This window comes from Mustela nivalis (assembly GCF_964662115.1).
Source record: "Mustela nivalis genome assembly, chromosome: 1".
NCBI classification, from domain to species: domain Eukaryota; kingdom Metazoa; phylum Chordata; class Mammalia; order Carnivora; family Mustelidae; genus Mustela; species Mustela nivalis.
The window spans coordinates 9,045,730-9,071,247 of NC_139020.1; the positions used below are offsets into that span (position 1 = coordinate 9,045,730).

The 25,518-nt window shown below is 41.3% G+C and overlaps 1 long non-coding RNA gene across 1 annotated transcript in view; it reads left to right on the forward strand.

Moving 5' to 3' along the window:
- Positions 1-24,935, forward strand: part of LOC309860634 — a 67,835-nt gene extending 42,900 nt beyond the window's left edge. Inside the window, exons 2-3 of the long non-coding RNA XR_014309507.1 lie at positions 17,497-17,651; positions 24,649-24,935. This is a non-coding gene — a long non-coding RNA (uncharacterized lncRNA). The remainder of the gene's footprint in view (positions 1-17,496; positions 17,652-24,648) is intronic.
- The last annotated feature ends 583 nt before the right edge of the window (positions 24,936-25,518 follow it).

Genomic DNA, 25,518 nt, shown 5'->3' on the forward strand with positions numbered 1-25,518 from the left:
CACTAGATGGCTCTCCATACCCATGCCAGATGTCCACTAACCTGCGGACTCGTTAATGCCTGCCAGTAGCTATGCCTGCAGTCAGGCAGGGAAATCCTGCTGAAAGAACGACTCCATGCTCTCTTCGCTGGGCACCAGTTTCCAGGGCTCTAGACTACTTGTGTGTCCAGAGGCGCAAGACAAAGCTGGTGACATTCACGTTGAGTGGTTGGAAGAAGAGAGAGAGGGGCCCTGTTCTCCTTCAGCCGGGGTTCGAGATGTGTTCTCCCTGTCCTGGAAATGCTAAGTAATTTTATGGCTAGGGACTTTTTAGATTAGTCAGGCACAGACTTCAGTCGTTTGTGTGAACATTTCCCCCTTTTTCTCCACCCCCCCCCCCGCCCTATCCCCCTCTTCTCTCGTCTCCCATCTCCCCTACATGCTGCCCACACACTTGGGCAGCAGGCTTTGGGTCATCACACAGCACTGGAACCCAGCAAGGCAGATGGCGCGTTTGTTGAATTGCTGATCTGTGAATGTTGGGAGTGGAGGGCGGGGACTCCCTCTGCTAACACTGCTTTGTGGTCAGACTTTGAGCCATCAGTGTAACCATGAAGTTATAGTTGGGCTGGTTCTCTAGAGGCTGCAGTAGTATTTCCCCTGAGGGTGTAGACGCAGTCTTAACCGGGGGAAGCCTCGCTAGGGCTTGGGTACAAGCAGTTTGGAGGGTGTGGTCACTGGAGCCTTCCTTGGAGTCACTTCTCCATCCATACTGCAAAAATAGCGCTGGAAAGGGGCAGTTTTCTTTGGGATAAATCCATTTCTTTGAATAATATATTTTTCTCTCTGGTTATGGAAGTGATACTTTTCCATTGTAGAAAATTTGGAAAAAACAGCCAAGTATTATAAAAATAATAATTCCAACTATTTTGGAGACAAAATTGAAATCAGTATTTATAGTTTTATATCCTTCTTTTCATATTGCATTATATCCTGGGCATACTCCTATAACATTAAATATTTTTCAAAAACTCAGTTTTTCAAGGTAGTATATTATTCCATTTTTTAAAATTAAATATATTTATTTTCAGCATAACAGTATTCATTATTTTTTCACCACGCCCAGTGCTCCATGCAATCCGTGCCCTCTATAATACCCACCACCTGGTACCCCGACCTCCCCCCCCCACCACTACTTCAAACCCTTCAGATTGTTTTTTGCCCGTTCTTCACTTTATTTGATTGTTTTCCTACTGATGAACACTTAGGTTGTTTCAAATTCTTCACTTTCAGAGTTGATGCTGAAAGAAATATTGTTATAGATGCATTTTTCTCAGATCTCTGATTAATTCCTTAGAATAAATATCTGTAATTGGAATTAAAGGAAGCACAGATGTATTCTTGATATGGAAGCAAAATGCAACCTTTCTCAGGAAGAATTCTTTATTCTTTTATCAATTCACGGTCAGATTAGGCAACTCTGAAACTAGGGTTGTATCTGAGTTTTGTGAAGTATTCCTCACGTAGCGCCTCTTCCTGTGAGACAATGTCAGTGGCAGGATACCTAGATTTTTCTGTTTTGGAAATAAGCTCTTTTTCTCCTTGTCTTAAATGTGTATCATTTGTTTCCTGAAAGCTTAACTCTGAAGATTTCTATCAAAAAGTCTGCTTTTTGTAACCCTGGGTATGAAGCTCAATCACTCAATCACTGAGCTTCATAGGGTTTATGAGCTCGTCTGTCATTCGGAGAGACTGGTGAGCTGCAATTGATGCATTTTTAATGATGTCCATTGCCCAGCGCAACACTGGATTCCAGTCTCTGTGGTGGGCTCAGTGTAGATGATACACCCATGTATTGCAGGCTTACCCTGACTTAGAATTTGGAATCTCAAGGGAAGGGTTTTTGGCATAGTCCTTGTAACTCTCCATATTCTTTCACCAGGCAGGACACATTTTATCCCATTTTATATAAGAAATCCAAAATGTAGGGGTTTGAAAGCATTCCAGTGAAAATTACTATCGGGAAAAGTTCTTTTTTTTTTTTTTAAACTTTTAAAAGACTGACATTGAATGAAAAGGATATTCATTTGACTTTTTAAATACTTTTTTGAAGGAAAAATCTATTTCTAGAACTCAGCATTTGGTATATAACAAGAGCACCTCTTAATGTTTTTCAAACGGTGTTCATTATTAAAAAATTAAATTAAGCTTGTGTTTCTGTTTTGAAATCTGGAATATTTCTGTTTTTGGTATTTTGGTATTTGGAAAAAGGCAGAGAATTTTTTTAAACCTGTGTATGCACCAGTATTTTAACATTCTTTTACTACTTTGGATTTCACAAATTATGAAAGTCGTAGCTCAGAGACAACACTAAATGGGAAACAGGAGTTCTGTTCGCTGTTCCTTTCCTTGCCCTCCTGTTTGTGTCCTGGCTGTCAGATTTCCCACATTACTCCAAGTTCATTGGTGTGTCTAACTGCCTCAAAGCAAGTTGACACAATGCTCCTGGAATTTGGCCTGCCATGAGCCTCCAACACTGTGTAGCAGGGCTGGTCTGGACAATGTGTGAAGGGGAAGTTGGCGGCAGAGTCCTTCTCCTTGATAATGGATGCTCTGTCCTCTGATGCTGAGACCTTCATGGGACTGTGGGCTGCTCATTGCTGGGTTCTACCCAACACTGCCCTCTCTGAGCCCAAGCCCCACATCCTGAACTTTGCCTTCCTCCATCAAATTTCACCATATTCTCTTAACTCAGAAATCTGCTTCTGTATGAAAGCTGATGACATGTGGAAAATGACCTTGATGTATTGGTAGCTTCTAATACCCCACTGGGCAAGTTATCCTAGCTTTCATGGAACATAAAGGTTCATAGACCAAATTGAGATGCTCAAATCACATGGCTTATTTAAAAAATTAAGTTACAATGAGGTCACTAGGGTGGCCCCTGAAAAGCAACAAGAAATTGATGGGGTAATGAATACACCTGGGGTCTTGTGCCTGCGAGATGAAAGGACTATCCTTCCAGGATTCTAGCATCCTGGGCTGAGTTTTGACTATCTGCTGCATCAGCCCTCCCTGCTAGTGATGTAGTTAAAGAACTAGAGCTGAGGTTAAAGAGGGGCTCAAAAGGTGGACGGTGCTGTAACCAGTACATGCTTGGTCTATTGGGGAGACATCTGGTCAATAGCTATAGGTCACCAATTTACATGCTGAGTGGATGTTTTAGGTAGAACACTGATCTCCAAAGATGCCCTCATCTTAGTCCGTAGAACTGTGAATATGTAACCTCACATGGCAAAGGAAACTTTGCAAATGTGATAAAGAGAGGTTGGTAGGCCCAATATAATGACATTTTTGAGGGTCTTTTGAGGGAAGTGGGAGGCAGAGAAATCAGAGTTAAGATGTGATAGTGAACAGAAGGGCCATATGTACCCCAGTGTTCATAGCAGCAATGGCCACAGTCGCCAAACTGTGGAAAGAGCCAAGATGCCCGTCAACGGATGAATGGATAAAGAAGATATGGTCCATATATACAATGGAGTATCATGCCTCCATCAGAAAGGATGAATACCCAACTTCTGTATCAACACTGGTGGGACTGGAGGAGATTATGCTGAGTGAAATAAGTCAAGCAGAGAAAGTAAATTATCATATGGTTTCACTTACTTGTGGAGCATGAGGAATAACATGGAGGACATTAGGAGAAGGAGAGGAGAAGTGAGTGGGGGGAAATCGGAGGGAGACATAACCATGAGAGACTGTGGACTCAGAAACAAACTGAGGGTTTTGGAGGGGAGGGGAGTGGGGGGATGGGTGAGCCTGGTGGTTGGTATTAAGGAGGGCACATATTGCATGAAGCACTGGGTGAGGTGCATGAACAATGAATCTTGGAACACTGAAAAAAAAAACCCCAGAAAAAAAAGATATGATAATAGAATCAGAGTCAGAGAAATAGATGTCTGTTTGAAGATGCTGCATTGCTGGTTCTGAAGATGGCATGAGCCGAAGAATGCAGGTGACCTCTGAAATTTGGAAAAACCAAGTATTTAATGGACTGAATTGTGTCCCTCACCCCTGTTGAATTCATATGTTGAAGTCCTCACCCACCAGTATCTCATAATAGGACCGTGTTTGGAGATAGGGTCTTTGCAGAGGAAATTAAGTTACAATGAGGTCACTAGGGTGGCCCCTAGTCCCATATGACTGATGTCCTTATAAAAGGAGGAAGATTTGGACACAAAGACAAAGGGAAGATGATATGAAAATATAAGGAGGAGATGGCCTTTCCTGAAAGCCCTCAGAAGGAATCTACCCTTGAAATCTTGATCTTGGACTTCTAGCCTCCAGAACTGTGAGACAATCCTTTTCCATTGTTTAAGTCTCCAGTCTGTGGTATTTTGTTACACAGCCCTAGCAAACTAATACACCAAGGGAACCGATTCTTTCCTGGAGCCACCATAAGGTATTGGAGACATGTCAACACTTTGGTTTTAGGCCAGCGAGACCTACATTAGACTTCTGACTTCCAGAGCTGTAAGGTCGTAAATTTAGTTCTTTTAAGTTGCAAGGTTTTTGGTAATTTGTTATAGAAATAATATGGTGGCTGTGGGTTTAATGTGTGCTTTTTGAGGGCAGAGAATAATGGGGCCAGAATGGGACCGTAATGGATATTATCAGTGAGTGGCCAATTTAGGAATGTAAAAAGCTATTGGCTTGGAGGGTTCATGATCTGGTCTTATGACTTGATCTTTGTGCTCCATTCTATCTACTGGTAACACTTATTTGTTCTATCACCGTTTTAAGATAATAAAGTCGAAATAGTCTGTCTTTCACATGTTCTACGTGACTAACTTATTTCTATGTAGCACAGCTTGTCTTCTGGATTATGCCATATGCTTACTCACTGCCTGTGGTTAACACATTAGTTTACTTACACATCAATGCATTTCACCTGCTTTGTACAAGCCAGTAGCTTCCTGTCTATGTAAGTAATGTGTCCTTTGAGTTCCATCCATTCCATCTATTTTCCTCCTGTAATTTACTGAATATTTTAAAATAATAGAGCAATCACATGTTATAGCTCCTGTATTCTCAGGGTGCTAATACATGAACCATATTTGCATTTAGAAATAGAGAGCTCTGTACACAGCGCCGCCTGTCATCAGCCTGGCATTGGTTTGGGGGGATTCTGTGGCACATGAAAGTCATAAATCTCCTCTTCCTTATTCTTCCTCCTCAATTAAGATCTTCTTTAAGACCCTGGCCACTCTGTATTGTCTATGGCTCTTTCCAAGCTACATTGGCAGAATTGAACACCTACAACACTGATCATTTGGCCCCAAAGATAAAATATTTCCTATCTTATGGAAAAAGTGTGCTGACCTCTTCACTAGAGCCCCATGAAAGGAATATTACTATTTCATTTTCAAATGTGAAAAAGCCAAGACTCTGGAAGGTTGTTTACTTTCCTAAGGTCCCTAACCGACTGAACACGGGCTGTGCCAGGGTTCAGCTTCAGAACCTGGCTGTTTCCATGCTGCTTTGGGGGAACTTAACTTTAGCTTGTCTGGTCTACTTCTCCTGCCTTAGAAAGGTGATTTTGACCTAATTATGACCTAATTATGTTTCTGATCTCTCTTCCAACTTGGCAAACTCACATCCAATACATCATACTTGTTTGGGCCTTAGCTATCTTCTGATTTATTATGAAGCCAGTAAACAGTTCTTTCATTTTGTCATTTGAAGTTGTTGATGAAACAGCTAAAGTTGTGTTGGGCAAAAATGTGATCTGTGAAGTGACACTAGTCATAGATCCAGAGTGAATCATTTAAAGAAAAAAAAAAAAAAACAACAACACCAAACCTTTTTATGTTGAAATAATGAGATTTACACAAGAGCTGGGAAGACAGCACAGGCAGTTCCTATATACCCTCAACCAGGTTCCCTTCCTGTCAGCACGTTATCTAACTATGGCATACTTACCAAAACTATGAAACGGATGTTAGTACAATAGTGTTACAGACTTGGTTCTGATTTTACTGGCTTTTCCACTAATGTTATTTTTCTATAAAAATCTACTCCAGGATACCATGTTGCATTTTAGTCATTACCTCCTTAGTCTTCTCCAATCTGTGGCGGTTTCTCAGTTTTCCCTTGTCTTTTATGATCTTGACATTGCTGATGAGTACCGATCAAGTATTTCGTAGAATGTCCCTCAACTGGAGTTTGTCTCCTATTTTCATGACCTTAGACTTGGGTCATGAAATTTGGGGAAGATACTACAGAGGTGAAGTGTCTTTCTCATCTCATGTCAGGAATACACAATATCAATGTGACTTATCGCTGATGACGTTAGCCTTGGTCACTTGGTAGGGTGAATAATTTTAAATGTGATTGATCAACAATATTATGTCACACCCATTTTGTATTCAGAATGATATTAGGCACTTACTGGGTGAGATAATTGAGAAATAGGATAGAAAAGAATTCACAGAAAGAGCCAAGGAAGAGTTTTATAACATGTACAAGGAAATTATTAAGACCTCAAAGAGATAACTAGAGAAAGAATAGACAGTTCATAAGGGAAGGAAAGTACACCTTCTTGAAAAAAATACATGAAGAAATGTTTATTTTCATGGATAAACAGCATAATTATATCATTAAAATATTCATTACAATTACAGGACACAAAAATATTAGTTGAAAGAGTGGTGTAATCACTCTTTCATCCTTACCAATTATGATTATAATTTAAAAATATGTAGAATAGGGGCACCTGGGTGGCTCAGTGAGTTTAGCCTCTGCCTTCGGCTCAGGTCATGAGCTTGGTGTCCTGGGATCAAGTCCCGCATTGGGCTCTCTGCTCGGCAGGGAGCCTGCTTCCCTCTCTCTCTGCCTGCCTCTCTGTCTACTTGTGATCTCTCTCTGTCAAATAGATAAAATCTTTAAAAAAATGTGTAGAGTAAAAAAAGACCAAATCATAGAATAAATATTAATAGTGATTGTCTTTGGATGATGAGTTTGTGCATGACTATTTTTCTTCTTTTGGCTTTTCCATATTTTTGGGAAAATTTAACACTAAGCTGTGTTAACCAAAAGTCAAGTGGGGTAGTGGAAAGAATGTCTGCATTATAGTCAAACCTGGTTTGAGTCCTTACTCTGCTATTTAAAGGCCTCATGAACTTGGGTAAGTTTGCACCCTAGTCACTTTAGATCCTCAGATGTCAAGTTGGAATCATGAAATAATTTTGTGGGGTGTTTGGGAGAAAATAAATGATACAGAATGTTTGGAAACCCCTGGCCCTGTTTATATTAAAAAATGTCTTCTCTTAAAAGACAAGGCACCTGCTTTGGGGATTTTTTATAATCTCTTTGTTTATTTATTTATTGCGGGGGATTTTATAATCTCTCTTTTTAAAAAATTTTAATGTTTTTTTTAAGATTTAAAAAAATTTTATTATGTTATGTTAGTCACCATACAGTAAGTACATCATTAGTTTTTGAGGCAGTGTTCCATGATTCATTGTTTGCGTATAATACCTAGTGCTCCATGCAATACCTGCCCTCCTTAATACCCATCACCTCTTTAGAGAAAAGGTTGAAATACGCTCATGGAATGAAGGGCTGGGAGGTGAGAGCCTGCCTCACTGTTGTAGGAGCTTGGGGGAGGTGGAGAAAACCGTGGAAGAAAATCCAAGAATGTTCTCAGGAGTGGGTGGGACTTCAGCGTTCATTCAACAGCCAACACATCATATGTGTCAGATCCTGTTCTGATCATTTTGGATGCACATTCATTAAAATATTTATTAAGTGCTCACCACAGGCCAGGCATTGTTCTGAGAACTGGCAATAGAGGGGAGAACAAAATGGATGAAAATACCTGCTTCCACGAAGCTCATATTCTACTGAAGGGAGACAGATAATAGAAGAACAGGCAGAGTATGTGTGAAGGAAAACACAGCAGCATGTGTGTATGCGTATGTTGCAATTTTAAGCAACGTTTTTCTGCTTATGAACTTTAAATGTATCATGACACATCCCCCACCATCTCCCCTCCAGGAATCCTCAGTTTATTTCCTCGAGTTAAGGTTCTCTTATGGTTTGCCCCCCCTCTCTCTTTTCATTTTATTTTATTTTTCCTTTCCTTCCTCTATGTTCATCTGTCTTGTTTATTAAATTCCACATATGAGTGAAATAATATGATAATTTTTTTTCTCTGACTGACCTATTTTGATTAGTATAATAACCTCTAGTTCCAGGCATATCATTGCAAATGGCAACATTTCATTCTTTTTGGTGACTGAGTAATATTACATTGTGTGTGTCTATATGTGTGTGTATCTATAGATCTATATCTATATCTATCTATATCTGTCTATATCTATCTCACATCTTCTTTATCCATTCATCTGTCAATGGATATCTGGGCTCTTTCCATAATTTGTCTATGGTGGGATAATTGTGTGATGGGCATTAAGGAGGGCACTTGACGGCATGAGTACTTAATGTTGTATGCAACTGATGAATCACTTAATTCTACCTCTGAAACTAATACCACAATACATGTAAATTAAATTGAATTTCAATAAAAATTAAAAAAGAAATGTATCATTACACAAAAATATTTTTCTGGTTAAGGAAATTAAAGTAGGAGCATAGATTCGTAGAAGACAAGGTCATCCCTTTCTCCCAACTTCATGACCCTCCCTTTTTTAGAAGCATGTGTTTTCTGTGTGCTTTTCCTGCCTTCAGAAATAACTCTTGGCCATTTCCTTCAGGTTGCAAATCCCCAAGGTGTGCCCATTTGAACGTGTGCTGTGTATTATTTCTGTGGGGCCTCATCCCCTTTCCTTTCAAGTGTGCTCTGGCTTTCTTACCCCAAGTGCCTACTGACATTTAGGCCCTTTGTCTCAGGACCCCTGAATCCAGAAGTGTGCCAACCCTCTTCCAACAATATTTTGATCTAAGTTATCCATAAGTTTTTCTTTTTTTTCTTGATTCCTTTCCTTCTTGAAGGATGTCTCTTCACTGCCCGCATTCTCAACGTGTTGGCATAGCCATCTCTCTTTTACACTCTGGCTGGCTGTTGCCGTGCCAGTGTCTGTGTGCACACACATGAGCACGCACGTGTGGGGTGTGTGTGCGCATCCACATGCGGGGTGCAATGGCTCTTTCTTCAGAGACCGCTGGCTGGCTTGAGTGGGTCTGGCTCTCATGGGGAGGAGGATAGTTTCCTCCCCATGGGGCAGAGCTGCTCTGACCTAGCAGTTTAACTGCCTTGTTAGATGCTCATGTTTTCACTTCCCTTCCTGTTGCAGTTGGAATGAATCACATTCGAAAACATTTCCATCCTTTTAGTGACTACATTGAATAACACACGGTTTTCATTACTATTTACCGTAATCAAACTTAACCTTTTTCTTTTTAAAATTAGCACAATTATTTCCATCATTATCTAGCTTTCTTCAGTTGGCATGCTTAGCTCCAAAAAATGGATTCCCGTCTAGACTGATGGAGGAGGAGTCTTTTTTAATTTCTGGAGACTCAGAATTCATAAAAGCGATAACGAAAACTATGGTGGAAGAGTGTAGATGATTGGCTGATAGATTGCTCCAAACTATTTTCAACTGACTTCCTCCTCAGCTATCCTTCCCTGAACCATGCTCCTTGAAGTGGTCTCCAACATTGAGCTTTTAATTAATATTTTACAACATTCCTTTGAAATGAGACAAATGCCCCAGGCTGTCTTAAATATAAGCTTCGTAATTCCAAAAGAATATTGTCACCTGAAACTTCTACCCTCTTTGCCCTCACTCACACACCCTTTGGATTGGTTAAGGGAGGATCATCACAAAACAGTGGAATGTTGAGACTGCTACAACATTCATGTTCCTGCTTTCCGAGGGGTTGGCAGCCACATGCTGCTGAGAAGCGGTTTCAAAGGGGAACTGGACTTATTTCCCTTTTAAGTGAGAGTTGCAGCATGAATGTAGATCAATCACAGTTTCTAGCAGAGTCGTATTCTCTTTATGAGTGCACTTCCTCAAAGACCTCTGGGCATACACTGAATGTGTTAGGCAGAGCCCTTTCAAAATCCAGACGTGTTTTCCGAACAAATGCCAGATTTCCTAGGACTGCTGGTTACAATCCCTTGCTCCACAAATATAGTGCATCTAAGATTGTCTGTCTGGATAATCTTCCCTTTTTAGTGTTTACTTAAAGTGGAAATGATGTTATCCAGGCCCTGGGTATGAATGAGATCATGTCATGAGGTCTCCTTCTGATGTTGTTTCTCTTAGTAGGGTAGTGACATCAGGATCTGAAGGCAGATCGACAGTTTTGATGACATTTTGAAGTCCTGGCCATTTCTAACCTCCCATGATTGTGGGGAAATCACTGGGGAAATTAGGATGTCACATAAGGTGGTAGGTCAACCTATGTAGTTACCCACAGCCATGGGAAGATACTGTGGAGCTATTATTAGTGTGCTCTGAAAAGACTTATTTATTTTAAAATAGATTTTATTTTTTAGAGAAGTTTTCATGCACAAAACCACTGAGCAGAATGTACAGAGATTTCCCATATGCCTCCTGCCCTTATGACTAGTCAGACTCTCTTCTTAGCACCATCCCACCCACCCACCCCAGAGTGGGACATTCGTTATGACCGAGGAACCTACATTGGCACATCATAATCATCCAAAGTCCATGGTTTACAGTAGGGTTCACTTCCAATGTTGTATATCCTATGGGTTTTGACAAATGTATAATTACATGTATCCATCATTATAGTATCCTACAGAGAAGCTTCACTGTTTTTTTAGAAAAGATTTTATTTATTTATTTATTTGTCAGAGAGAAAGAGAGAGAGCACGCACAAGCAGGCAGAACAGCAGGCAGAGGCGGAGAGAGAAGCAGGCTCCTTGTCCAGCAAGGAGCCTAACGTGGGACTCTATCCCAGGATCCTGGGATCATGACCTGAGCCAAAGGCAGTGGTTTAACTGAGCCACCCAGGTGTCCCTCACTGTTTTTTTAAAAAAATTGTATTTTGCCTATGTACAGATCGAGAAGGTCCTATCTAAAAAGATGAATGGTTGAATTCTCCTTTTCTGCTAAGATTTTAGGCAGGAAAATATTTTTCATGAATATGGATGTTCTCTGACAAAAGAGTTCCATGACCATATGGGTTTGGGAAATACTGGGGAAGAATAATGAAGTTATCAGTATGGTATTGACACCACTATTCTGGCTCTCACATACAAATATATGTTGTCCGAATCAGCTTAATTATCTAACTAAAATGAAATTTTACTTCCGAGAAATAGGTGGAAAAAAACAATCATGAACATCCTAACCATGAGTCCTCATATCTGTTTTGAAATGAGCATCCCATTAAGATTTTCATCCACACATTTGTTTATTTGTTCATTTAATAAATATCTATTTTGTGCCTTGTCTGTGCACTTAGGGACACACATCCCCTTAACATGAGGAAGAATGTGGCAGAGGTGATTAGTAACCATTGCTGTCTGTTCTTTAGTCATGCTGAGTGCATGGAAATGCAAGACAAAGACCATTTCCCATCTTTTTTTGCAGTGAGAAGTGCCATGTGACTATGTTCTGGTCCATGGGATGTGACCTTGAGGTTCTGGGTGCAAGGCTGTTACTTGAATTTTATGCATTGGCAAAACAGAAGCCATGTGACAGAGCAACAAGACGGAGCCTGGGACTTTGAGGCTATGGAGGAGGACAACAGCCTTGACATATGTATAATGAGACCAGTACGTGAAAGAAAGAAACTTCTATCAGCTGAAGTCCCTGTTACCATGGTCTTCATCATGACAGTCAAACCAGTTACCCAACTGACCCGAAAGGACTTCTCGTGATTGGGTGTTGTCATAAGATCAGACAGTTGCGACATTTAGGAGCCTTTTAAGTCCAATGGTATACAATGACCATCTCAGTTTATATAAAAGGCTTGGTTATAGGAAGGGAATATTTAGAATTTCTTCAACTTCTTATTTCCACATGTTGAAGGAACTGAAGTATCTTTAGGTGATAGTGAAGAGAGGCACAGATTCTTCTTACTATTTTAGTTAACAAACCTAGAGAAATCAGGTCAACCTTTCATACTGCAGTCGAATTTTTCCAGTTAACTTAGGGTGTGCAAGCATTTGACATGGATCCAAAGGTTTTAAAATATCCCAAATCTATTTTCCCAATTCCTTCTATATATCTTTGTGAAACAAATTCTGGCCCTGTAAACTTCCCTTCACTAACACACTACCTCTGTCCACAAGTGGGCTTAGGTAAACACACAAGTATATATTTAGATGTGGGTTAGGCATGAAATAGCTTTTACTTCCTAAATAAGAAAAGAAAAACCTTGATTCATTACTAAATGGGACATTTTAGATTTGAGTAGACAAAAAGGACCATGTGAAAATGTGCTAAGCTTCCACATAGTTAACAAGATGTCACTTTGTGAGAGAATTTTCATAATTAATGAACCAGTTCAATTTGCTCTGCCATTTGACTTTGATTAATATGTCGTGAAGTATTCCCACTGGGACTCTATCCAGTTGGTTTGGGAAGCTCTTATGTCTATATCCTGTGCACAAGCATGGATCAAAGTGCTGGCATCTTAATACCTGCCTCATTAGGTCAGGGAACAGTCATGTCAACTCAGTGACAATGCCTGAGGTCCTGCAGCAAAACACCACATGGCCCAGATGGACAGACCCACAACCAGCAAACACAAAATGCAAGCCAAAACTATTTGGAGAAGGGACTGGACCATTTGCCTATTTTATGGGATCTTAGAAGGCGAATTTTCGTAATTAAACTTTTATTCCTAATTCTGCCTTGGATTTGGCAGCCCGAGTGAAATGACCTTACGGTCGTCTTTATACCATCTGATTAAAATTTGCTTCACTGCAAATTTGGTTTATGGGAATAAATTATTTACATGATAAGCTGTAGCTATTGGTGTCTGGTCAGTGCCTTTTTCTGTTTAGAAACCACTATTGGCATTTCAGAAAAGGAATTAAATACGGAGAATTTGTCGTATGTATGAGAGGGATGAAGGTGTAAAAATGGGGAGATTAGCAACTGTGGGAAGCCACCATCCTCTTAGGCTTGAAGAAATGAAGGAGAACCAGCTGGACTCTCCCCTTAGGCTGACTGAGCCACAAAAGTTGTTGCTATAAAACCGAGCGGTGTGAGCAGAAGCTCAGAAGGCACACATGCCAGCCTGCTGCTGGGGCTGCCATTGCCAGAGGCACCCTAGAAGGTGAAAAAAAAAATAACACATTCTTCACTCCCACCTTTCAGTTTGCTACTTGTGCCTCCCACTGGTGGAACCCAATGGAAGGCTGGTTGTCAAGAAATGTCGTTTCTGGGCTTTCTGCCTCAGGGTCAGAGAGCAAGATAAAGAAGGAGGGTGTGGAGTTGAGAAACAAGAGCCTCCAGTCAGTACCCAGCTTCCAAGGACATATCCTATACAGATTTTTAAAATCATCTCATATTTTAGGGGCGCCTGGCTGGCTCAGTTGGTTAAGCCACTGCCTTCGGTTCAGGTCATGATCCTGGAGTTCCGGGGTCAAGTCCCACATCGGGCTCCCTGCTCGGACAGAAGTCTCCTTCTCCCGCTGACCTCTCTCCTCTCATGCTCTCTCTCTCTCTCTCAAATAAACGAATAAAATCTTTTAAAAAATAACATCATTTCATATTTTAAAGTCATGGCAAGGGTACTGTTTAATCCCCATCCTCAATTTCCCCAATCCCACCCCCTCCCAAACCTCCCCTCTGGTAACCATCAGTTTATTCCCTAGAGTTAAGAGTCTGTTTCTTGGTTTGTCTCTCCTCCCTTTCTTTCCCCCCCCCTTGCTCATTTGTTGTGTTTCTTAAATTCCACATATGGATGAAATCCTATGGTATTTGCCTTTCTCTGACTGACTTGTTTCACTTAGCATAATACCTGTAGGGTCCATCCATGTCATTGCAAATGGCAAGATTTCATTTATTTTTATGGCTGAATAATATCCCACATATCACCTCTTCTTTATCTATTCATCTAATTATGGACACTTGGGCTGTTTCCATAATCTGGCTATTCTAGATAATGTTGCTATAAACATAGGTGGGCATGTGTCCCTTTGAATTAGTGTTTTTGTATTGCTTGGGTAAATACCTAGTTGTGTGATTACTGGATCATAGAGTAGTTCAATTTTAAATTTTTTGAGGACAAGGGGAGATGGAGAGGAGAAGGGAGTTGAGGGAAATTGGAAGGAGAGGTGAACCATGAGAGACTATGGACTCTGAAAAACAATCTGAGGGGTTTGAAGGGGCGGGGGGTGGGAGGTCGGGGGAACCAGGTGGTGGGTATTGGAGAGGGCACAGTTTGCATGGAGCACTGGGTGTGGTGCAAAAACAATGAATACTGTTATGCTGAAAAGAAATAAAAAAAATTTTTTTGAGGAAGTTTTGTAGTGTTTTCCATATCCCATATAGATTTAAGCAGCTGCACAGTAGTTGATTACATTAATAAATGAGATAAAATTTTATTATTAGCCAAGTTATCACATCTTTAAATCCATCTGTATGAAACTGTATAAAATTAGAATCTAGCATATACATACAATTCTGAAGTTGTGTGGATGACAGTGGATATTATATTTAAAATGCTCCTGTTAATATTTATTCACACTAGTTATCCAACTGTCTTTATTGGTAAGAAATAAGACTGAAACTATCATTTACATCTATGCCTTGACCATGCCAATCCTGTCTTTCTACAATGACTAAAAAGGATCAAATTTAAACAGAAAAGGTAGTGAAGAAATTAGTTGAAACTTGGTTTATACCTCATGTATCTCCCATTGCAGATAAAAACACTGGTGCTCTGCACCCAAAAAACCCCAAAATAAAACAAAACACCAGGTGGCCCCCTTCCCTGGGCAGATATAACTCAAAGGCAACCCCAGCCCCACAATACCTTGGAGATGTGCAATGTTATTTGCCCTCCTGCTGGGCTTCTAGCGGTCAAAGCAGGTCAAGGACATTTGAGGGAACAAATACAAGCCTTTACCCACTTTGTGGCCCAGTCACGTTAGATAGGAGAGCCATTAATAAAAAGGAAAAAAAAAGCGCGCCTGTTCGTCTTGGTGGCACTGTACAAACAGGACTGGATAATTTTGTGTTATGAATTTGTTCCTATCTCTTCATGTGGGTCTGGGAAAAGTGTCTGGAGGGCATTTTCCTCCCTGGTTGGAGGTGACTTACCAGACTGGCAATTACTGTCATTACAAGCCCAGTCACACAGCTGGGAGACTGTGGTGATTGCTCACCACTAAGCAGCATGGGACACGCGGGAGCAGTTGAGACCACACTGTGAGGCCAGGGAACTGCAGACAAGTAATCTGCTGGGGAAAAAGGCCCCTTTGATCTTCATACCAGACAGCAATTTCAGCAGAAGCGGAGTCGAGTTGGTATTTTTTTATTGCAGTGGGACGGGCACTACCGACTTGCCTGAGTGGGGGTTGCCGGGAGGAAGTGAAGTTGATCTTTAGCTCACCTGCATCTTAAGCAGGGCAACTTTTAAAAAAGCTTCATGATTTTCTTAACTAGAAATGGTCTAAATACTTAATAAAGGCAAGTAATTTGTTATTCGATGTTTTGAATCACGTGGCCAATTTCAGCTCACGGAATACTAGGTGCTTGCCTGGCAACTGAAGTCTGGCGATGGCAACTTTCTCTTTGGTCCTTGTGGTGGACTGCGAAAATTCAATCATTTTCACTAAAACTCAGTACAGTGCTTGCCTTCATATTTCCCTGGAATCATCCATTGTCAGCCTCCAGGGAGAGAACAGATCTGTCTGTGTCCTCCCAGAAAGACTTCTGGGTTATTGTTATGCCAATTGGAAACACGAGAGAGAAAGGCTGTTTACATAGAAAGTGGTCCAAGGAAGAAAGTGGGTTTGGATGAAGGGCATCAGCTCATGTCTTTTGTGCTGGTTATAGGACAAGCATCTCATCACAAGGCATCCTGACGTGGTCAGAATCTGTGGATGACTCATTTCCTTTGGAAAAGTTTAACAGAAGCTGCAAGAGGACCCGTCTGTGAATCCTCCTGGTTAAGCAGTCATTCAGTTCATCATGACTTACTTGTTTTGGAATCATGGACTTCTCTTGAACTAAAGTTACAGTTTCTCTAACTGGACAGGATGTAGGGTGTTTACGATAACCTCGGTTATTTTGATCGTCAGTCTGCACCTTCAGGTTCTCACTAAGCAAGTACTGACCGAATGAACCAAATGAGTTTTTGCTTATGGCTATTGATTTCCTGGTAGAACTCCTTTTTTTCTAGTGTCTACAGGAAATGTCTCCTTCGCTTGTGTGTGTGTCTGCTAGGCTTGCCAGTTCTAAGTCGGCCACGGGAGGAGTTGTGTTCACAGGAACACACCATGTGACATGTCAGGCAGATCAAAGCAGGGATTTCAGGGCTGACTACAAGGGGAAATGGTTAGTAATTAATAAAAGGATGTGGAATTGGTCATGTTGACTGAAAGAGCCCAGAACCTTGGCGAAATGCTTCCAGAGGCTGCCAAGATAAAAAGAGTGGCTGGGCTGAGTTATGTACGGGCGAAGCTTGCAGGTGTTAATGCCACTGGGTGAGGGGAGCAGAGGAAGAAGTTTACTTTCACCCAGACAGTGGTGGGCTCACAGATTATAAGAGCCTCTTCAGCTTTGGCCTTAGTTTCAGTTTGTTTTTAAATGGAGCTTTTAGGGGCCATAGGGGACATACAAAAACGTGATAATGGTGTTTAATGCTGAGAGTCAAGCTGTGGTTTCTCATTGGCCGTATCTGGCTTTATGCTGCTTCATGTCAGTGTGTTTTGTTTCCAGATTTAGGATCAAAGCAACCTTTCCCTTGCACTTTGTTCATCCCTCTCCCAGCCCCACACTGTGCAGTCTAATGCATTGATGAAACCAAATAAATCCCCCAGGAATGCGTGAGTCTGCTGGCTTTCCACCATAGCTATAGCCACTGTACACTTTTTTGGTGGCTTGGTGGTGAGGAGTAGAAAGTGGGAAGGGGAAGTGATCCAGATAATGGATGTTGGGAAGGAGTGTATTAGAAGTGGGTCCCATCTCAGCAAAGGGCTGGTGAGTATTCCTCGTCAGGTCTCAGCTGACAAGGCTGAGAGCTACGAAAGCTCTGAATGCAGCGCTCTCTCTCTCTCTCTCTCTCTGTTCTCGGGAGCTGGAAAATCATGGAACCTCCAAAGAAAATGTCCACTGATTGGCTGAGAGACTTGTGAGCTTATAAATGGCTTCATTGAGTTTTTAAGCCATTTTCCCAAGAGGAAGATGATGTTTGATCCCTTTTGCAATCTTTGCAGATATCTCAGGACACGAGGTCCCTGCAAGGAGTAGATACTATTGACCCTAGCCAAGTAGCAGTGCAGTGTCTTAACTTCTGAATGGTTTTTGTCTCTTGTTCTTTGCCCTCCTTCAGGCCTTTTCCAGCTCCTGCCAACCTGCTCCAAAAAGACTAAGGCTATGGACAACGTAACTAGTTGGGAAAGAGTCGGGGGCACTATGGCTTGGCTGGGTCAACTTCAGTGGTTTAGAGTGGCGTTCCCAACCTTGGAGCAAATGTCAGCTTTATGGGTAATCTTGTATGTTAAGAATGGTTTGAAGTAAATATGACAGATCCTTAAATCATAGGCAATTATGGGCACGGGGACAACAGTTTTTGTAAATTTCTCTCTACTCATCTGTAATTTCAAAACACAAAAGTATCTGTTGAGGGACTGGAAGGCCAATGTGAAGAGTGGTAAGAAATGACAACCAACTATATGCTAGGTGCTTTTGGGTCTTTGCAAAGAAATATCCACATGTCCTGTGTGGGATTCAGGGGATCATTTATCATTTTTTACGGAATGTTGAGTAGTAACACCCTAAAACTCAGTGGCTGAAAACTATAATTAATTGTGTTTGCTCATGTATCTATGGGCATGGCTGGCTGGCTGGGACCACCCTGCTCCAGCGTCTCTCATTCTCCTCTGGGTAAATTGAGGCCTGTTCTTCCCAGTGATGGTGGAGGTGAGAAAGGAAAACGGAAGTGCACAGGGCTGCTGAGGCTTAGCCTGGGAAGCAGTGCCCTTGCCTTCCACCCATATGCCACAGCCAAGGCAGGTCACGTGGCTGAGCCCAAAGTCAACGGGCAAGAAAATAGTCTGGTTATGACAAGCCTGGGCAAGGATGCAAATGCAGAGAGATGGGTTAAAATGTGGCCAATTGTAACAGAGAGAGCGAGAGAGAGAATACATTCTACACATAAAATCATATCTCTATAAATATAATTTATAATATAATGATTCCATCTACATGTGAGTCTATATCATATGTATACAAGAGATTCCAGTGACAATGCTCTTATCTGGGTTTCCCAGAGTTCTTTTTTGTTCTACTCCTGTGAAATGGTTGAGGTGTTAGTGTCTGCCCTATTGGAATAGGATCTCCCTTGGAAAAGAAACAACATCCTAAATATTTCCTCTGTGATTTTATTTTCAATTCCCCAACCACTGGCATGCCCCAGCCAGCTTCCTGGGTTGGGAGCCTCTGTGGTTTCCAGGAGCAGTCCTCCTAGGTTGATCTGGAAAAGCTGGGCTGTGTTTCAGCCAGAGATGAGAGTCTTTCTCCGAAAGTCTTAGAAGTGAGGGCATTTTGTTTCCAGATAATAAATCGTGCTATATCTGGGCCAGCCATCTCTATCCCCACCTGCTCCCTGAGGTCATCCCAGCAGGGATGTGGTAGTCTGCAGCTCTCTTTGCCTAGACTCCCCCACCCCCAATCTGGTAGCATGAAACAGGAGGCCACTGGATGCACCAGGACAGCAGCATGAGATGGTCAACATGGTTGTCCTCCTCTGTATCAACTGGGCAACGTCCTGATAATGGGGACAAACATTGCACTTCACAGTAGCTTGTTGGCTCTCAGTGAATATTAAGGAATGAAGGGGCACTTTTCAAAGCACTTAAGAAAACTCTCTGGAGGTGAGGAGGGTAAAGAACCAGTCCCCACAGGAGAATTGGGGGGTGCTGATGGCAGGGAGACATGCTGATGTGGCAGCAGGTGATTAGGAGCCATTTTAGTTGGGGTGGTGGGGACGTAGCGTCTCTGAGGGGATGACACTTAGTTTTTAATTTTAATTATTTTATTAATTTTATTATTTATTTATTTGTTTATTTAGTAAAATAGTTTTATTTTAATCCCAGCAGGGTTAATTTACAGTGTTAAGTTGGTTTCAGGTGTCCAGTATAGTGACTCAGCACTTCCACTCATCACCAGGTGCTCTCCAGGACAAGTGCTCCCCTGAATCCTCACCACTGATTTTTTCCCCTCCCCCCACCCCCTCCTCTCTGGAGACCATCAGTTTGTTCTCTACAGTTAAGAGTCAGTTTCTTGGCTTGTTTCTCTCTCAAGGAGATGCCATTTAAATTGAATTCATGCAAAGACCTGGGGGAAGAGATTTCCAGGTAGTGAGACCAGCATGTGTAAACACCCCAAGGGAGTGACAATCAACCCTAAAATCTCCAACTTCCAAAGGCAACCTTCTCTGATGCACCCATACCTTCTGATCTTTCCAAAGGAAATATTCTTTCAAAATTCTTTCAGAGCCCGTCAATGCTAAGGCCTACTTTCAACAGGACTGGCTATTTAATTACTTATTTATAAATAGATTTTACTATTTAAAAAGATTTTATTTATTTATTTGACAGAGAGAGAGAGAGAGAGAGACAGTGAGAAATGGAACACAGCAGGAGGAGTGGGAGAGGAAGAAGCAGGCCTCCTGCTGAGCAGAGAGCCCCTTGCGGGGCTCGATCCCAAGACCCTGGGATCATGACCTGAGCTGAAGGCAGACATCTAATGACTGAGCCAGCCAGGTGCCCCTAGATTTTACTTTTTGGAGCAGTTTAGGTTCATAGCAAAATTGAGCAGAAGGTACAGAGATTTCCCATATGTCCTCTGGCTTCCCCCCTTCCTCTTCAGGCACAGCCTCCCCATTAAGCAACGTTCCCCATCAGAGTGGCACATTTGTGCAGCTGGGGAGGCTACATTGACACACCATTATCACCCAGAGTCCATAGTTGAGCTTAGGACTCATACTTGATTCTGTGCATTCTATAGGTTTGGACAAATGTATATGACATGTATCCAACATATACTGGATATGGAGGTTTCACCGCCCTAACAATCCTCTGGTTGGTTATTTTCAAGTACAATGAAACCTTCAAAAGAAGAATAAAGGAAAGCGGCCAGTGCAGCTTTTTTCTCCCCTCTTTCTTTAAGATCGTAAAGGTCTTTGACGCGTGGAAGGCAAGCGTTTATTAACCAGGCATTTGTATCATAAACATAATTCCCAGACAAGCAGGAAAGTCCCAGAATTCTGAGTCACTGATGTTTGAATAGATGTTTTGTAAGGCCAAGCATTTGCTTTTACAAATAAAGCATTGATGAACTAAACAGTTGCTTGAAATGAACTGGGCAAGTTTTATAATGTGCACTTGGCCTTCAGAAGACAGTGCTGTGATTTATAACAATGTTTCCCTCTTTAATCTGCATTCGTATTACAAGAAAATCTCTCTTTTTTTGCCACCGGTTTTGGTAAATGCCCAGTGTGAAGGAGACCTGTATTTACAAATTACAAAAATTTCATGTGGATAAACAACACAGTCACCTGATAGATGCTACATAATACGCAGCTGCAGTGGGGTCTTCTCTTGTTGCGGGAGGTATAAGAAAATGAGAAAGGATTCTGTTTGTGAAAAACAGTTTTGTCAGGAGTATGGCCAGTACGGTTTATTTCTTATTCCCGGCTGCTTCTAACCCTGCTGAGATGTTTTAATGCATTTTGTGCACTTCAATAATAGAAAGGTGGAGAAATCGAACTGGAGAGAGATCAGAGAGGGACAGAGAATCAGGTATGTGAGGCTCCAGGCTATGATTTATACTTAGAAGAACTAATACCTCATGAGGACTTTGCCTTACCAAAAGCAAATGATGGGAGACTCTAGATATCTGCACATACTTGAAGGGAATATGAGTCCAAGAAAGAGAGCGATTTAGCTTGATATAAAGGGCTGGAGTTGGGTTGGAAACTCAGTGGGTAGAAGTGGGGGAGATGGGAGAGCCTCCTTCTGGAACTAAGGTCATAAAGTTTCAAATAAGAATACACAGATTATGGGCTTAAGTACCTGTTCCCTCCACTGTGTGCCCCTGCTCCCCTCCCCCGCCCCAAACTTCCTATTTTATTAACCATTCCAAACAGATTATTCTTTGACTCAAACTGTCCATTTGAGCAAAGGAGTCCTTTCCAAGATCCCCTCTTTATGGAGAGGAGGAGCTCCATCTGTCTGTCTCCAGGAGACTGGGGAGGAAAAGAACCATGGGCTGAAGATGTGGGCACAGCTCCATCAGCAATGAGGAATCTGATTCCTTTTCTGTTGTTATGGGATTGAATTACTCTCCACTCTTTAATATGTAGGTTCTGGAGTGGGTCTCCTCTGCTCTCTCCCTTGACACAGCACCTCTCTGTAATAGCAATAGCGATTGACAGCCCCTAGCTTCTCATCTGAGGTCTTCTGGTGGTGGACAAGCCAATGTTCATGAGTCAGCTCATTCATTGATGTTTGCTCTAGGTCCAATATACATACTCAAGTGTGGCAGTCCTGTGTAATCACCTGGTGAATTTTTGTATGGAATCAGAAGAGACCCCGAATCGCTAAGGAAATGCTGAAAAACAGAAATAAAACTGGGGGTATCACGTGACCCGATTTCAAGCTTTAATACAAGGCTGTGATCACCAAGACAGCATGGTACTGGCATAAAAACAGACACATAGACCAGTGGAACAGAGTAGAGAGCCCAGATATGGACCCTCAACTCTATGGGCAAATAATCTTCGACAAAACAGGAAAAAATATACAGTGGAAAAAAGACAGTCTCTTCAATAAATGGTGCTGGGAAAACTGGACAGCTATATGTAGAAGAATGAAACTCGACCATTCTCTTACACCGTACACAAAGATAAACTCAAAATGGATAAAAGACCTCAACGTGAGGCAGGAATCCATCAGAATCCTAGAGGAGAACTTAGGCAGTAATCTCTTCGATATCAGCCACAGCAACTTCTTTCAAGATATGTCTCCAAAGGCAAAGGAAACAAAAGCGAAAATGAACTTTTGGGACTTCATCAAGATCAAAAGCTTCTGCACAGCAAAGGAAACAGTCAAGAAAACAAAGAAGCAACCCACGGAATGGGAGAAGATATTTGCAAATGATAATACAGACAAAAGGTTGAATTTTGAATTTTACAAAATCTTTTCAGCCTGGGGCCCACCCTCAGTGACTATGTAGAATTGTTCTAGGGAGGGTGTTGGCATCACTATTATTTAAAACTCATCATGGAATACCAACAGGCAACTGATGTTGAGATCACGAATTTTGTCCTCTGGAACTAAGTTCATTTCCCCTTTGACATGACAGTCTTTGAGACATAGAAAGCTGATAACCTGACCCTTAGTTGTTATCAGTTCCCTAAGGCTTTCTCGTCTCCATCTGAAGTCCCTCATTTTCTTCAAAGTTACTCCTGTGATGTGGTTTTATTTCCTCACCATCCTGATCATAAGCTACATTGTCTGGATGCCACTTATAGTGTGTGTCTCTTCATGCTTTTGTTTCATTGTGAGCTCGCTGTCAACTAAATCCCCTCAATTTTCTCCTGTAAAAGGCTTACAGCTTAGTGGGGGAGACAGGCATGCCAGCCTCATCCTGTAATTATAAAATTGATTTCTAAAGTCTAAATGCAGGAATTTTCTTGACTCTTACTAAATTTCGTTTTGTTGGGTTACCTATTTAATCCCGTCCTCCAAAATTACTGGTAAGTATCGTCAGTTTGGTAAGGCGTCTGTATATTTTTACCAATGTTATTAATAGCAGGAACAGAAATTTATTGACCTTGAGCACTTTATTGACTGTAAACACTTATTGACTGGAAACATCACCAGAATGGATCAAAAGAAGCAAAGTAGAGCACTAGCTTCTACAGGATCACCAATTAAGTGTTCTTATGGAAAAGGGAGAATGCTCAGGGGTAGAAACAAGAGCCAAGAGCCACTGCATAAGTAACGGGTCCCAGAAAGAACTGTAAGGCAACAATGCAATTGGAGCACAGGGCTGCTCTGGACCTTTGCTGACTGACTGTGCCTCCTGTCTCTCTTGTTTTGAATGGGAGCATGCATTGTGGATATTCTGTGCTTGAGGCACTACTGTGTGTGGAGTGTGTGTGTGTGTGTGTGTGTGTGTGTTTGTGTGTGCGTGGTGATCTCTACAGTCCACAGTATTCAGATGGTGATGAGCAGTACTCCATGCGTTGTGTATGAAGAGCCACACACAGGGAGCTTCAGTTACCCTTGGACATGACTTAGACGGATGTGGCTTTGGGCAGGTCTGGGGAGGGGGAGTGTATTTTGTATGGGTGAGGGATGTGAATTACATGTGCCTAGAGGCAGATTGAATCTGGGCTCTGTAACTGACCAGTAGAATATGGTGAAGGAACACTGTGCTGGTTTTCAGACCAAAGCTTTTTCTACTTCCTGTCTCTGGTGATGCTTAGTCTTGGAATCCAAGCCACCATGTTGAGAGGAAGCCCAAGCTTCCCCTGGAGAGGCTTTCATGGGGAAGACCCAACAGGCAGAACATTTGGCAGCCATGGGAGAGAGTCACCTTGGCAGAGCTTCCCCAGTTTACCCCAGGTGGACAGAGATGAGCTGTCCCTGCTGAAACCTGCTCAGAACCAGATTCAATATGTCTCTTTATTTTGGTTAACGGTTGGCTTATGTAGTTGGCTGCTCCCATGTTGGGAGCATAGATATTCACAATTGTTAGAGCCTCTTGTTGGACAGAGCCTTTAAGCATGATACAGTGTCCTTCTGTATCTCTGACTACAGTCTCAGAGCCAGATTCATTTACACAGCACATGGCTATTTTAAGCCATGGAGTTTGGAGGGATTTGTTTCCCAGCAGGTAAGATCACCGCCAGGCACTATGGTTGTGACTTTTCCTATATGTTCTTATTTAGTCCTCTTGACAATGCTGTGACTTAGGTGTTATTCTCTCCCCTGGTAGATGAGAAGACTAGGTTCAGTGAGTTTGGTAACAGCCCAAGATCGCACAAGTGTAATTGGCAATACTGGGGTTGAAACTGAGCAATGTATCATTCTTTTAACCTCTAAATCCCAGGTAAGACAGGACTAAGGGCAAGAGAGTCATGCAGCCACTGGACAGATCTCTACAGAGCACTCTCTGTGGAGAGCAAAAGAAAGAAAACATAGTCTGCCAGTATGAATTCCAGATGGCTTAAGGAAATAAATATAAAAACACAGAACTACAAAAGTATTAAAAGAAAACATGAAAGTTCTTCAAGTTGTTAATGCTTGTGCATAATAAAGCTACTGGTTTCACATTTGATATTATTTTTAATAATATTTCTGTCAATTCTCTTGGGATCACAATTTGTCTACATATATAGGGAAAATTTTGTTTATCGTTTGTCTACAATTTATACCTTGTATTTCTTGTATTTTTCTCTCTTTTAAAATAGGATCTATTGGAGGAGGAGATGAACCATGAGACACTGTGGACTCTGAGAAGCAAACTGAGGGTTTTGGAGGGGAAAAGGGTGGGGATTGGGTGAGCCTGGTGGTGGGCATTGTGGAGGGCACATACTGCATGGAGCACTGGGTGTGGTGCATAAATAATGAAACTTGGAACACTGAAAAAATAAAATTAAATTAAAAAAATAAGACCTACCATGCAGAACAATGATGAATAATAGCTATGATGGTTGTCTTGTTTTTGACCATAATGGAAACTTTTTATTCTTTCATTATTCAATATATTTTCTGTGAGTTTCCCCCTTAATTACATGATCTTACATCCTTTCTTAGTGTAGTAAGAGGTTTTTTTTTTGAAATTTGGAAATAGTATAGAATTTTATCAGGTAAATTTTTGGTGTCATTGAAACGAATGTAATGTTTTGTCCTTACATCTGTTGTAATTGATTGCATCATAAATTTCCTAATGTTGAACCACTTTTGCATTTCTAGGTGAATTCTGCTTGTCTAAGATTAAGAAATAATAATATAACACTAAATTTGTTTTGCTAATATAATTTTTAGTATTTTACAACCATGTTCACATATTCATATGGCTTCACTTTATTTGTGTGTGCTAACCTTGTTTGGTTTTAGAATCACAGTGATGCTGCCTGTGTTGAATGAGTCTGGAGTCTCTCTGTTTTTGTGTACTTTCAGATAGATACACAATTTAAGGATTATCTCTAGATTCAAGGAATCAAAATCTCTATAAAAGTACTTGTACATAGTTCCTTTGTTTTTTGAAAGAATTCTAGCTTTGACCACCTTTTCAATTTTTATTTATTTTATTTTATGTTTTAAACAGATTTTATTTA